The following is a 12,541-nucleotide window of genomic DNA, read 5'->3' as shown; positions in this document are numbered from 1 at the left end:
AATTGATATTATTGTCTAATCTATATATTTAATATATATATTTAAGGTATTATAATATTATTGAGATAATAATATTAACAATGAAACGAATTAAACTCAAAATTGACTTAATTTATTATCTTAATAAATTATACATAATGATAAAGACCTAATATTTAAGATATCTCCAGATAAAGTATCTAAAGACATTTTTAAGAAATATAAAAAGATATTTTATTAAACTTAATGGTAAAAAAAAAAAATTCTTATTATTTTTATAAAAACTAAACCCCTCCCTTCCCGTTCACACTCTTCCTCTTCTTCATTATTTTCTACCTCTTTCCTTTTCTTTCTTCTTCTTTCTAATTCTTCTTCTCTGTTCTTCTTTTTCTCGCCCGTATACACAGACCGAGTGAGAGGGAGATGAGATCGAGAGAGAGTAAGACGGAGAGAGAGGGATCGGAATCGAGTGATAGAGGGAGAAACCGAGAGAGAGGGAGAGAGAGATCGAGAGTGAGTCGGAGAGGGAGAGACCGAACGGAGCAGAGGAAGACCCGATCCTCCATGGGTCACCGGAGGCGCGATTCCAGTGGCGATTCCGGCGAACCCGTAACCCGAGGACCCGAGGAAGATAACCGGAGGTAACCCGATCCAGGAAGACCCGAGAACCCGTGAGACCCAAACCCGATCCTCCATGATCGGTGACCTGAACCGAAATCCGGCGACTTTTCCGGCGGAATCAGAGGCGATTTCCGGGGATTTTCTGTGGAAATCCTTATGGTGAGCGAATCTTGTATTTTAGGGTTAATTTAATTGATTGTTAATTAGTTTGATTGATGGACTTCTTGTTGATGTATTTTTGGGTAGAAATTCGTGTATGTGTGTTGGCCGAATATGGGTTCTCTGAGTTGATGTTGGCTGTGTTCTCTGTTTTGGACGGCTGATCCGTGTGTGTTGTTCCGGCCAGTGAGTGCTTGTGTGTGTCGGTCAGTGGTGGTGTATATGGATGTTGGGTCCCTGTTTTAGATTATGTTAAACCCTATGGTTTGGTTGATTGATTGTGGGTTTCCATGGGTGCTGGCCGATTGAATATGTATATATGGATATTGTGCTATTTGATCAGTGTGCAGTGTTGATGATTTGAGGAATTATTGTAGTTGGTTGGGTGTCTTGGATTCTTGGTCGACTGAGATGTGATTATTGTGGTTCCTGTTTGTTGATCTTGGCTGAAATACTGTCCTTTGTTGATGGGTATTCTGATTTTTGGGGTTAGAATAGCCGAATGGGTATTTGAGTGTATTTGTATTTTAGTAACCAGATCAGAGACGATTTGGATTGAGTCTTGGCCGATTGGGTGTTTTCTCTTGGGGTATTTATTGAGTGTTTTTATTAACTAATAAGGTTATGTTTATTTAAGATTCGATGTTAAGTTGGTGTTTTTAAAAGTAATTCTCTTAGGGGAAAAGACTCGAGTATTATTAAATAAGTTTTAATGTTTTATGGAAAAATGATAATTAATATAATGATCTTTAAGAGATAATGGTACCTAATTATTTGAATATAATTAAGATTTATGAATAATGATATTAATAGCCTATATACGTATATGTATTTATTGCAGATAATGAGTTAAGAAACTGCGGGAATAACTGTGAGTATTCCACTCACTGAGAATGATACTGAGTCTTTTAATATGATGATATATGGGTTTGTTTAATGGTATGTAATTGTCTAGGTTTAGGCATACGTGTAGGTAAGTGTTTCATAGAATACTTGCTAGGAATGTGGTTGTTTGATTAAGTGGTGATGTTAGTCTGTTTGATTATGTGACTGGTTTGTTTGATGGTATGCAATTGTTTAAGTTTAGGCATATGTGTAAGTAAGTGTTTTCTAGAACACTTACTAGGAATGTGGTTTGTTTGACTGTGTGATTGGTTTGTTTGATTATGTAGTGATGTTGATTATATTATGGTTGGTATGTGATATAAATGGCATTGCATATTATACTGTCATGAGATATGAATCTGTTAATAAGAAGAATTGAAAGTTTTGAGTCCTAAGGGATGAATGAAAGAATCAAAAGGATGGTTAAAGTCCACGGTATCAAAAGGAGGGTTAAAGTCCACGGTAACAAGAGGAGGGTTAAAAGTCTCCGGTATCAAAAGGAGGGTTAAAGTCCCCGGTATTCAATAAAGAAAAAAGAATGGTTGCAGTTCACGATATGAGAAGTGTCAAAAAGACTCTGCATATGAATCCATCATACATCATGTTATAGTATTGTGTATTGTTAAATGTATCAATATGTTGTATTATGGGATGCAGTTGACTTACTGTTCCGACAGTATGAGATTGTGCTGTTAACCACAATCACATGCAAGTTTATGCAGGTCAGGACGAAGGACGGAGTCATTAGGATCGTTAGGTTTATGAATGAGACCTTTGTATTATTATTAAGTGTCTCATATGACACATATAGTATATTTGATTGTATTAGAACTAATGGTTTGTATTTTAATATAATGAGGTAATTCAGTCAGTTCTGACGTGTAATAGTTTTTAAAGAAAAAAATGTATTCCGTTGTCAATTTATACTCTGATGACGTCGTTGTTGATGTCATAACGATATGTGAAAATCGAAATTTTTACTTGCGCCTTTTTGTAAAAAGCGGGTCGTTATATCTACGGTGGTCAATGCTAATTTATGTTCTTTTTGTTTCTTTTTATGATTCAGGCTGGAGGGGCTGACCGATCGAAACTACAAATTCGTGACAATTTTGTCAGGTCTATTGATACAGCTTTTGAGTTGATTGTTTTTGTGTTCTAATGTCTAAGTATGACTGCTAGAACTACCCTCTTTTCGTGCTCAAAGCTAAGCCAATTTTCCTAGGTGTTTTCTCTGCATTTTCATTTGGTTTTGTTCGTATTTTGAGGTCTAAATGTTTGATCTGCCTCTTGTTTGATGTATATTCTTTCTATTAGTTCTAGGGTGTTGAGATCAAGGATTTGATGATGGCTTAGTGGAGAAAAGATTTAGCACTATACATTTTGGATGTTGTGATACATAATGAGATCAAGAGGTTGATTTTGATCTATTTAATTTAATAGAATACAATAATGTAGATACTTGTATAAAGCTTAATATTAAGGTTGAAGGGGGAGGGGCGAGAGAGGGAGAGAGAGAGACAACATGCTAGGCAAAAATGTATGGGTGGGTACCGACCTGACCAGTTAGGTTTTTACCTCTTTTGAGAATGAGAAGACAATTAATGTAGTGTTAGTCATATTGAAAACCTGGCTTCGAATTTGGCGAAGCTTAGGTTTTCGATATTGAGAGTTGGTGTTAGGAAGGTAAGTCAATAAGATTGTCGTGCCAAAGTAATTTTCTTTTTCTTCTTTGCGCTGAGCCTTTTTCTTTTCAAATTCAATTATTCTCTATGGAATTACATGTGAAAAGTTGATGGAACTTTGTTGATGTTCATTCAGATATGCACACAAGAAAATTATATTTTCTGTTGAAGATATCTTTGCTTTGATTGGCGATAAATGCGGGGGCTAACTGATGGAAACGACCAATTCATGACAATTTTGTCAGGTATGTTGACGCACCTTTTGAGTGGATTGTGGTTGTGTTCTAATGTCAAGGTCTGATTGCTAGAACTACCCTCATTTTGCGGTCAAAGCCAAGTTTAAAACTCTGTGCCTAGGTTAACTTATAAAACATAGAATAAGCTAGTATTACAGACAGTGGACCCAACATTTTAAAATTAGCTAATAAGATCTCACTTTCTTTATAAACCTTAAAATCGATTCTTAAATGTGCAATAAAAAAATCAAAGTATGAAGTCAGGCCTAAACACAAATATTTTTTTTGTAAGTTAAACACAAATATTTAATAGGCCACAAGCATGAATAGCTCAAACCCATCAAACCCCTTTTTTAGTAAGTAAAATTAAATGATAACAAATAAACAAACACATACGAAATCAAAAATGCAATTACACAAAGATATCTAAATTAAATCCAATAAATGGGTTCTTCTTAAGATAAAGCAGAATTTGAATCCTGGTGAATCAAAGTTCAAAAAATTAATGAAGCATGGGATAACCAGCAAGCGTAACTCAAACCCATCAAACACTTTTGTCTAGTAATTAAAATTAGAATTCAAAAAATGCATACAGTATCCTGTATTGCACTTACACCCAAATAACGAAACTAAAATCCCCCTATGAGTCCCAAGTAGAGTGTCGACAACGACACCGATGGCACCTGCGAGCATTTGGGCTGTGGACGAAACATTGGGCGGAATGAGCGAGGAGGGGGTGGGAAATTTTGGGGGGAAAATATCATAAAGCTGAAAAGGTTTTAGGGGTAGTCAATTTTGAGCAAGCGTTATTTTCAAAAAGTTTCAGGGTTTAATTTTTTTTTAGAAAAAAAAAATATTATGTGGGTGTGCCACATCACCCGGCGTGAATAGTCAAATGGTTTTCTATTCTTTCTCTATTTTCCCTAACATTTAATTTAAAAAATATTTAAATGGTATAAGGAAATGACAAAAAAAAAAAGTTATTGGGGAGTTTATTTGAATAGAAAAGCAAAAAATAGTTTGATTCCTTAATTTTTTTTTTTCAAAAAAAAAAAATTAAGAAAATTGCTACTAGTGCTTTTATTAGAAAGCAGGAATTGGTCATTTTCATTTTCTATTCTATCCAAGTCTTTAGCTCTTTGTCATTTCCTTTTTTGCACTAATTTTCTTGCTCCAAAAGTAATAAGTATTAAGAATCTAAGGCTGAGTTTGTTTCAGCGTAACATATTTTCAGAAAATTGTTTTTATGTATTTTTAGGTGTTTGGTGCAATCGTTTTTTTTTTGAAAAATAATTAACAAAAACTGTTACTAGTGCTTTTATTAGAAAGCAAGAATTGGTCATTCTCTATGCTATCCAAGTCTTTAGCTCTTTGTCATTTCCTTTTTTGTACTAATTTTCTTGCTCCAAAACTATTAAGTATTTAGAATCTAAGGATGAGTATGTTTCAGCGTAAAATATTTTCAGAAAAATGTTTTTCTGTATTTTTAGGTGTTTGGTGCGATCGAAAATATTTTTGGTTTGACCAAAAAAGTTTATTTAGTTTCGCAAAATGATTTATGTTTTAAAATTTTGTAAATTATTTTTAGAGTTAAGAGTTTTTCCTTCTCAAATCGTTAGTCCACCGCCAGACCACCACCAAGCCACCTCGTATCATCGTCGAACCACAACTGAGCCATCCCTAAATCAGTACAAAATCATTCTGGACCACCACCGAGTTACCCTTGGACCACTACTGAACCACCCCCGAACTACCCCTAAGCCACCCTAATTAGCGTTGAATATTGCACGTTCAAGCCCCTTAACTCTCATATGTTAGCCCATTAGTTTCATTGTAATATAATGTTTTGTGTTGTTTTTATGTTTTAAGCATTCTTAGGTTTCTAAGGAAAAACACAAGTAAATATTTAGATTTTAAGCTTCAAAAGCAAATTCAACATTCTGCAAGGCAAAATGCTCGAGTGCACCTCAAAGGGCTCGAACGCATTAACAAGGGCTCGAGCGCACATCGAAAAGGCTCAAGAGCCAAATAGGGGTGAAAACCTAGTTGGCCAAAATCGCCAACCGTTTTCGGTAATCAGGTAGCCAGTTAATCGGGTATGTAATAATCAACGGTTACCGGTTTGTTTTCGGTTATCCGAACCGGGTATTGAAATTTTAAAATATTGGGTTTTTGGGCCACAAATTAATCTATATGACTAAGACCATCAATAGCAGCTTCATCATTTTAGTTTTGATTAAGCCCATTTCCGTTAAGTTCATGAAGCTACACAATCAAATTCACTTAAGGCGGTGGCTGATCACCTATCAGTCAAAATTGCTTGGCCATGTGTATGTATGTGAGAATAACAAATTCCGTATGTCTTAATCACAGAAAGAAAAAAAAAAAAAAAAGGTGCAGGGGAGAATGGAAATAGACTTGTAGAACAAAAAGAATAACTCAAAATAGTGATACAAAACTACAAACAAAATAAAAAAGTTGCAACCTTTAAATTCATGTTCTGTTTGATACTGAATTCCCAGTACGGAGTTGCAAGCTGTGTCAATGGCGTGCAAACTGAGACGGTGCCCCTCACAGAGACCAGCTTGAGCAAAAAAATTCAGAACTCAGTCTGCAACTTGACATCTTGACCCCAATGGCAAATTTGGAAGTGCTGGACGAACCCAAGGACAAGAATGCCACCGCCACCAACAACAAGAACAAGTACAAGAAGAGGAATATCTGAGAAGAAATGAAGAATTGAAGAAAATTAGAAAAGAAATTGAGAAACAGAGAAAGAGAGAGAGCAAAAGGGTGTTGACGGCTGAGGCGGAAAGGAAAAGAAAGAGGTGTGAAAGTAAAACCTAAGGCTAATTTAGTAATTGATAATTTTACAAAATAAATAACAATATGGGACCTATTTATAGACATGAAATTTCAAGAAGTTAAAAAAATGGATACACATCAGTTATACATACCTTAATCTCAGCATCAATTTGCGCGTACATTAGGAGAGTCTGTTGAATAAATCAAACATTAATGTTAAAAATGGGCTAAAAACTATAATGTGTGGCGAATTGATTTTTGTAATAAATTTTTGAGCTTACCCGGATAGGAATATGTTGCCGGTGATCAAAAATATCAATCTACTTATGGATGCCCTCATCCTCTTGATCCTTTATATCTTTGACGGTAGCATTTGAGACTTTTTTGTTGGCAAAAGTATTTGTTAACATTGCACCAAGACAAAATAATTTTCATTTAAAAATCCTTACTCTTTCGCTAGTTAAAAAAAGAAAAGACGAAAGATTATGGGAAGCATACTCGAATATCTTTCTAGTATTTGCACTCCATTCATCGTAGAAATGTCAAAGATGATTTGCTTTGGAATCCTTTTCTTACTAAATGCCGTGAAAAAAAAAAAAAAAAAAACTGTTTTTAGTATTCGAGCCATAGAATTTCTCAATTCTGACAAAACTCTCATAATTTCCCATAGGACCTCAAAATACGAATCAGCAATAAAACTAAGGTTGGGAAGAACTCTGACCTCGTGAAGCATCCGAAATTATTAATCTCTTCTTCCAAATCCAATTTTCAAATATAAAAAGCTCTTGCCATCATTGCATCTGAACTCCTTTGACTTTTCTATGATCTAAGAAGACCTACTTATGTCGCCCTTCTGAACGTATTTTTGTCTTAGACAAATAAGGCTTAGAGGGCCTAAACATTGACCCCAAGTGATGTGACACAACTTCAAATTGAAATCCGTGTCAAAAATATATGTTTTGTTCCTCTTCACATATTCCACCAAATAGTTGGCCACTAGATTTGATTGTCAGGGCCTCCAATGAACTTGGATACAATTTAGATAAGTGATTTCCTTACACCGATCAAGAATGTCTTGTAATTCCGTTTGTCTTACTTCGTGTGGCAGAATATTGTGTACAAGCTTTTGTTTCAAGACAATATTATCAAGTTCATCTACCCTGGGCAGCCATCTTCTGTCCCGCAACTCAAATAAAGCTAACTCCAGTGCTGTTACCTCAGCTTCCACTATATTGGAACTTTGACTTTTTTTCCTAACGCGATTTTTAATTTTAAAACTTTTGCACGCCACAAAAGATGTACCCCACGGTGGTCAAATAGGACATATCCTATATAGTGGAGTTCTTGTAAATAGTCATTTACAAGAACACTTTCTTGGGATATGTCCTATTTGACCACCGTGGGGTACATCTTTTGCGGTGTGAAAAGTTTTAAAAAATGAAAATCGCAATAGGGGAAAAAGTTAAAGTTTCAATATAGTCGAGGTTGATGTAGCAACACTAGAGTTAGCTTTATTTGAGTTGCAGGACAGAGGATAGTTGCCCGGTGTAGATGAACTTGATAATATTGTCATGAAATAAAAGCTTGTATACAATATTTTGCCACACGAAGTAAGGCAAACGGAATTACAAGATATTCTTGATTAGTGTAAGAATATCACTGATCTGAATTGTATTCAAGTTTATTGGAGGTCCCGATAGTGAAATCTAGTGGCCAACTATTTGGTGGAATATGTGAAGAGGAAGAAAACAAATATTTTTGACATGTATTTAGATTTGAAGTTGTGTCACATCACTTGGGGTCAATGATTGGACCCTCTAAGCCTTATTTGTTTAAGATAAACATGCGTTCTGAAGGGCGACATAAGTAGATCTTCTCAAATCAAGATGGAGGCGCACAAAAAATTATGAGCTGGATTAATGAGTACAATAAGATAACTTTTTTTTTTTTCCAAATAAAGTACAGTTTTGTGTTTTTATTGATTTGATATTAGATAAGGTTGTACAAATTTGTTCTTAAAAACAGTTTAATTTATTGTGTTCTTTTCACAACATTTAATAAGGAGAGGATTCCAAAGCAAATCATCTTTGAGATTTCTACGATGAATGGAGTGCGAATACTCGAAGGATATTCGAGTATGCTTGCCATAATCTTTCGCCTTTTTTTTTTTCCAAAAAAACTAGCGAAAGAGTAGGGATTTTCAAGTGAAAATTATTTTGTCTTGGTGTAGTGCCAATAAATACTTTTGCCAACAAAAAAGTCTCAAATGCTACCGTTGAAGATATAGAGGATCAAGAGGATGAGGGCATCCATAAGTTGATTGATATTTTTTGATCGCCTGCAACGTATTCCTATCTTGGTAAGTTCAAAAATTTATTATGGAAATCAATTTGCCACACATTATAGTTTTAAGCTCCTTTTTAACATTAATGTTTGATTTATTCAGCAGACTCTCCTAATGTACTTGCAATTTGATACTGAGATTGAGGTATGTATAACTGATGTGTATCCCTTTTTTTAGCTTCTTGAAATTTCATATCTATAAATAGGTCCCATATTGTTATTTATTTTGTAAAATTATCAATTAATCTAATATGTATGAAGAAGAGAGCTAGCCGGTTAGGAGGCTTTGGTGGGAGTGACGGTTGCACCCAAAAAAAAATCAATGGTATGCATTTAGAATATAGTGCTAGTTGTCTTTTTGAAAATACTAAACATTGGAAATGTAGATCATTTTTGACATCGTCAATATTTACTGTGGGTACCATTCTTTCTCGCAGTTGCTTCCAAATGATTTATTTAAATCATGTTCATCAGAAGATTTGATGATCAAGTCCCATCCTTTATCTTCCGTTTATTTTCGAGGCCAAATGCCGTTTGGAATTTATGATGTAACAATGCGGGTGAGATGAATAACATAAAGGGGAAATTTATACAAAAGATAAACACTTAGGGAAATCTATTACCTGTTGCATATACCTAATTATTGTTTACATTCTTACCTTTGTAGGCTTTGAGCTATTATGCTCTGGGTATTTGCATTCGTAGACTTAAATTTGGACCCTGTAAGATTTTTAAAGGAAAGGTACAATGCTACTGTAACTCAATTTGTTCACTTGCTTTGCAATAATTTTAAATTCAAATTATGGCGTTGATACAAAATAGTTTTTCTTTCATTTGTATTATAGGACAAAACTACTCTTGTGGTACAATTTTGAATAAATTTATTGTGATATAGGATATAAGGAACGCCATTCTGGGATGGCTTCACCAGCGCACAATAGACAAATTCCAGTTGATTGATATCCTGAATGAAGTCGAATGCAAATCCGTGGTAAAGTTGAACATGTCTTTTTTGAATGAGTTTCTTTTTATTGATCTTAGTTATTTTCTTTTTTCTTTAAAGATAGACTTTTTAATGAGTTAATATCATGTTATACTTTTGGTTTGCAGGAGCATATTGAAGGTAATTGGATCAAATTATAAGCAAAGATGAAGGTCAAAACTCTCCTATGAAAGTAAATATTTTTTTTTTCCTTTTTAATATTCTTTGAGTGGGTTACAGCGACATTAACGGAGCTCAAGCAAAAAGGCAAAAGTCTTATGTTATTATGTTTTCATTTTTATCTAATATCAAGCTTTTATTGTACTTTATGTAGTTGCCACACCATCTCAAAATGATTTCAGTGTCGAAGATTTAGAAGTTGAACGTAAAAAAGATGATGAATTTATTACTCATTACTACAATGTAACTATGCGTTCTTTCTCTTATCTAGAATCTAGTTTTACTTCCCTTAGGCTAGTTTTTAAAGTCTTTGTGGTTATAACCATGAATCCTTACTTCTAACAGGTTGTGGAAGGAATTGATCTCGGAGGGTCATACACTTTTTGGGTTCAAAGTCTGCCAATGTAAGTAATGAATAAGAGGAAAACCAAAAAACAAACCTCTCTTCCATTTTAGTTTACTTGACTAGTTGGGGATATATTATGCTATTTAGAAAACGATAATTTATGTATTTGCATTGACTTTATTTCATGTTGTGGTTATTAATTCATTTTCAAAATCACTCAATTTCATTACTGTTCTTAGAGCCTCATTATAAATGCTTGGTGAACCCCTTTAGGCATGGGTGATAACTAGGACAAAGCACATGTTAGTGCTAAGGTTTATGATTGGACATGATGTTGAATGTAGTGCATTATAATGGTGCATAGAGAATCTGTTGAACTCTGTTATTGGAAGTTCCAACTGAATCAATTAAATGAATCGTGACGACCCTATCATGAGAGATATGGATTTTTACTTTGTTTTTTTTTTTTTTTTGGCCCTTTCTGAATTTGTTTGGTAGAATGGTTTCTACTCCATCTATACGCTTCATTTCTCATGTAGTGCAACCTTATTTTGTAGTGATAAGATTGCTATAATATCCATTGTTCCTCTTAGTAATGTCCGAGAACGTTAATTCATGTTGTAAACAGTTATAAACTTGCATGGATGAATTATTTTTCTGCTGATTAATAGGGATCTGAAAAGAATCTAATGCCTTGGGCTTCAGTACCATACTAATGAAGGCTGCCTTGATTTTGCAGGACTATTTCAGAAGTGTTCTTCAAAGTAAACCGAAGCCTTTGATTTTAGCTAAGCTAATAGGTAGTATTAGTTCTCTTCAATCAAATCAACAAGCTTTTTGATTGATTCAGGGTGCCACCCTCCTTCTTAGAACCCATTGAGGGGGGCCTCGGCTTGGGAGGGGGATATTGGCCGAGTGGTTAAAAGCGACAGACTGTAAATCTATTGAAGTTTTTCTACGTATGTTCGAATCCTGCCTCTCCCACTTGTTTGTTGTAGAGTTCAGAGAAGAGAAAGGAGGCATTCGTCAGCGTAGGAAGGCCCACGGACCGAAGCTCTTTTTTTTTTTTTTTTGGGCCGTGCCGTGAAGTGAAATTGTATCGTATGTTAGTTAGCTTCCACATGCTTGAAGAAGAGTAATCAAGCTACCCCTCATAGGAATAGAGCCACCACCTCTGAGCGATCCAATGGCCGAGAAAGAGCACTTTTGTCTGACTTTTCTGTCAGCAAGCCGGTGTCCTCATCAAGCTTGTTCACACAGGAGAACGCCATGAACACCAAGTGGAAGATGGAAGAGTCAATTGATGTCTGTCTTAAAAGTGGTGAAACGTTGTTGAAGATGAACCTGAAAGTGGTCAATGAAATCCTAAATAACTAGTCACTAGTACAGCAAATAAGGATGTAGTTAATTGGTATAATTGGTGCAAACGGGCAGCAATTGACGCCTAACTTCTCTGCATCTCTTTTGAATGTCATTTGGCTAATCTTGAACCTGTAATTAGTAATCAAAATAAATGGTAAATATGTATTACCAATCAACTCTTAGTTTCATCCTTTCTACCTTTATGGTGGTATTACAATTGTTGTGAGCCTTTTAAACCATGCCCAGAAAATATGTTCCTTGATAAGCATTTGAGTGAAATACATTATTGTCTTCCCAGTTAATACACTCTTTGTCTGACTTTGATACACTTTTTATACACACCCAAAAGAAACGAAAAAGCCATCAATTTCTACTCTCAACGAATATGCAAGCTCATCCCCACAATTTACGTCACATTTATTTGGAAATATATTTAACTTGCATCCTCATTTCATAACATTTGATAAAATGTTCTCTTTCGATGCTCCATTTACATTATTATCTTTGGATTTCAAGCATAATTACCGAACAATGCGTGACAATCTCTTTTAAACCATATATTCACTTCCATAGCCTGTAAACAAATTATAGAACATTTAAAACTTTATGTGAGACAATTAGAGAATTATGACAAATAATCGAGAGGAATGCTAGAGTTTCTTTTGGTGTTCTTTTGGTGTTTATCTGAAATGACATAAATGTAATAAAAAAATTACATCTATGTCCTTCTGAATGACATGTATGTAATTTTTTTAATTTTTTTTATTACATTTATATCATTCTAGATAGACACCAGAAGAAGAGCTCTAACATTTCTCTATGATCAAATTGTGAATTTAAAAGTCACATCAGTTTTGGAAGGACACAAGAAGGATATGGGTATAACGTCTAGAATTACTCCAAATAATCACGTGAAACTTGTAAGAGCATTTTCAAGAGACTGAAAAATAAAACCTTTAAA

At 34.6% G+C, this 12,541-nt stretch overlaps 1 long non-coding RNA gene across 7 annotated transcripts; it reads left to right on the top strand.

Annotated features, from left to right (window-relative positions):
• The first annotated feature begins 293 nt into the window (after nt 1–293).
• LOC133857018 (uncharacterized) lies at nt 294–11,797 on the top strand. Of its 7 annotated transcripts, XR_009898283.1 has the most exons (12): nt 294–759; nt 2,711–2,810; nt 3,463–3,571; nt 8,814–8,855; nt 8,975–9,035; nt 9,148–9,270; nt 9,378–9,452; nt 9,606–9,701; nt 9,821–9,885; nt 10,027–10,115; nt 10,218–10,276; nt 10,958–11,797. It is a non-coding gene; the product is annotated as an uncharacterized LOC133857018 (long non-coding RNA). The 7 variants fall into 7 exon arrangements; XR_009898282.1 differs by having other exon boundaries at nt 2,711–2,760; nt 8,814–9,035; XR_009898284.1 differs by having other exon boundaries at nt 8,814–9,035; nt 9,821–9,865.
• The last annotated feature ends 744 nt before the right edge of the window (nt 11,798–12,541 follow it).

This window comes from Alnus glutinosa, chromosome 14 (assembly GCF_958979055.1).
Source record: "Alnus glutinosa chromosome 14, dhAlnGlut1.1, whole genome shotgun sequence".
Taxonomy (NCBI): Eukaryota; Viridiplantae; Streptophyta; class Magnoliopsida; order Fagales; family Betulaceae; genus Alnus; species Alnus glutinosa.
This window is presented reverse-complemented; position numbering and strand designations above follow the sequence as displayed.